Raw genomic sequence first — 2,870 nt, 5'->3', positions numbered from 1 at the left:
TTGCTAGATCAAAATGACCTAGTTGCCAAAACGACACGCTTGTAGTTGCAGTCTTGTAGCTCCCACAACTACGCTATCTGTAGCCCATCCACATGTAATTTAAGCCGCTTCTTTTGCGTGTAGTTGGATTAACTTATGATATGGTTATCACAAACAGAATGTTGCAGCTACATGCTTGTGGTTGCCGCAACCACAACGCGTGGATGTCCCACAACCACTGCATGTATCTCAAATATTTCTGATTGGTTGCGCAAAGTTGCGCAGATTCACGTGTGCTAAAATACATCACGTACCGTCCCCATCAGGCCCCCGACGCCATCAGATTATTTCTTGTGTGTATCGAATGTAGAGGAAAAGTGAGTGAAATTGCTAAAGTGGTGATATATTAGAATATTCAAAGTGTATGGACAATTAAGAGGCAAGGACAAGTAAGGATTTAGCCGATAATTTTCGAAATGGAAACTCCAAAATATTTTGTGCACCACAAGCATATGATGTTTTTAATTTTAGTGTTTTAATATTGTTTGAGGGGAACCAAAAAGCTTTTATTATACTTCAATTGATGTGTTTTAAACGAAATTTATCAACTTTGTACAGTAGCTAACAACAATTTCTTATTTTATTCTCTTAACAGTAAAATAGCATATTAATATGTAGAAAATACAGTTAAAAAATTATTAAATTTTCATTGCAAATTTATCAAAAATCAAAATATAAAAAGGTTTTATCGGAAATAGGTAATTAAAACAACACAGTGGCGCGGTAACACTTGGTTTTACTTATTCCTTAAATGTTTAAATAATAATTGCGATTAACAGACTAATGGTTGCAAATAATAAACAATAATTATTTTAGAACCTGATCAACTTTATTATTACATTCTCATCCTAATGAGGAGGCATTGGTTTTATGTAAAATTTCACTTTGTGCCTGTTTGTATTCTTTAGGCCCGATAACTTTCGAAAAATTCATTTCTGGTGAAAATTCAAAAAGTGAGCGCATTTTCAAAATTATTGAAACCACATCTTTTCAAAATTTCAAAATTCTATGTACGGTTATTCATAGCACTCAGAATTTGTAACAATTTATCCTTATGACTTACTTCTTTAAAAAGAAAATTATCAGAGTTAGTTAGTAGTTTTTGTTTACAGACGTAAAAAACAACATTAAAAATGAAAAAATTTTTGACTAACGTCACAAGCTACGAAAAAAATTAGACTGATTATATTTACCAATATAATTCAGGATAACTGCCAAGCATAAGAGCAGAGTACAGACAATTCTCATCTTTTTTATATAGAGGAACAAACTGATTAATATGTTAATTAGAAATTTGATCAACTATGTAACTGGTGAATATTCTACTGCTTTAAGGCTTATACAATCCATCTATTTAATCTTTTGTCGTTATCTCTTACATTGCATGAGCTCCCAGATATTTACATTTGATAAGAGTCAATTTTGACGCAAACAGATTTCGTACCACGTTTCTTTCGCAACCGTTCATGTAACATTTTATGTTTTACGGCAAGCCATTTTTCACATGGCAAACTATTATCACGGGCGTCCGAAGACTCTTTTTTGAGGGATAATAACAAAAAAAATTTATTGTGCTACATAAAAATTTTATGCATATGCATTATTTTTGAGGTTACGTCGTTTTTCATCTCTGCCCTTCCTATGATATGAAAATTATTTATGAAATAAACTTTTTTGATTGCCTGCAAACAAGGTTAGTTCGGAGAGATTAGCTACTATGTTTTTTTTGTAAGTCCAAAGTTTCCGGCCAAAAATATTGTGTAGTTTGGAGGCATGTCCGCTAGCATGTTAGCTATCATTTCCCAGATTTTGAAGGAAAAATTTTTCTTATCCTAGGAAAAAAGCCGGGGGAATCTAACATTGAAAAAATCGATACTAATTCCTAAGCGCTATGCTAATTAATCACAAGTAGAATAGGACAAACAAATTAAATGATAAAACCGTCGTTGCAATAACTAGCATTTAAGATAACATAAGTTGCAAAACAGAAAAGAAAAAGGACCATTTTCATAGGGAAGCTGCAATTAAAGAAAAAACAATTGAATGTAGTGCTTCGCGATTCAGTACCATATGACGTCATTACACGCGCCGAATTTCATGAGGATGATAAAATTCCTAAACCTTATAATTTTATTTATCACAGGGAAATATCTCCGTTCTGCTGCCCCGGAGACCCGTGTTCAATTCTCGCCAGGACTGATATATTCTAACAAGGCGTTTTTTCTTTCAGCTTATTATAAAATATAAATATCTGATTGCATGTGTAATGTATAAAATTTATAGTGCGTGAAGTGAATGTGAATTTATTTTTATTTTGCTCTTTCGACCATAGAAGGTTTTCCTATTTTCTATGGGAAAAATTAGAAATGGGTAGAATGAACATCAATAGAATGAATTTACTATCAAACCTTAATATCTTAAGCAAACACTTTAAGAAAATGAATGAAATAACCATTTTTACTTCTTTCCCAGTTTACTACAAAGATTACCGAACATTATTTTCTACATGTTAATAATGTCGTACTGCTTCAACTTAGTTCTTCTTTCAAAATTCAAAATGTATCTGCTTTAACCCTTATTATTCCCCAAAAATTTCCAAATGCTGTTTCAATAATTCAGTTTTATTTTTGAGACTGGAAACGGGGAATAATAATGAAAACTAATTGAGCAAACTGCAACTTGGGGCAGAGATAAGGGATTTTAAAAGTTTATAATTCTCGGTGTATGTAAAAACCAAAAATAAAAGCCATTGAAAGATTTGAAGTAAATTTAGTCTTGTCCGTCTTTAAAGAAAGCGATCCTTCCCCGTGATGTTTTATTCATTATATTAA

Source organism: Belonocnema kinseyi, chromosome 2, assembly GCF_010883055.1.
Source record: "Belonocnema kinseyi isolate 2016_QV_RU_SX_M_011 chromosome 2, B_treatae_v1, whole genome shotgun sequence".
Taxonomy (NCBI): Eukaryota; Metazoa; Arthropoda; class Insecta; order Hymenoptera; family Cynipidae; genus Belonocnema; species Belonocnema kinseyi.
Note: the sequence above shows the minus strand (reverse complement) of the source record.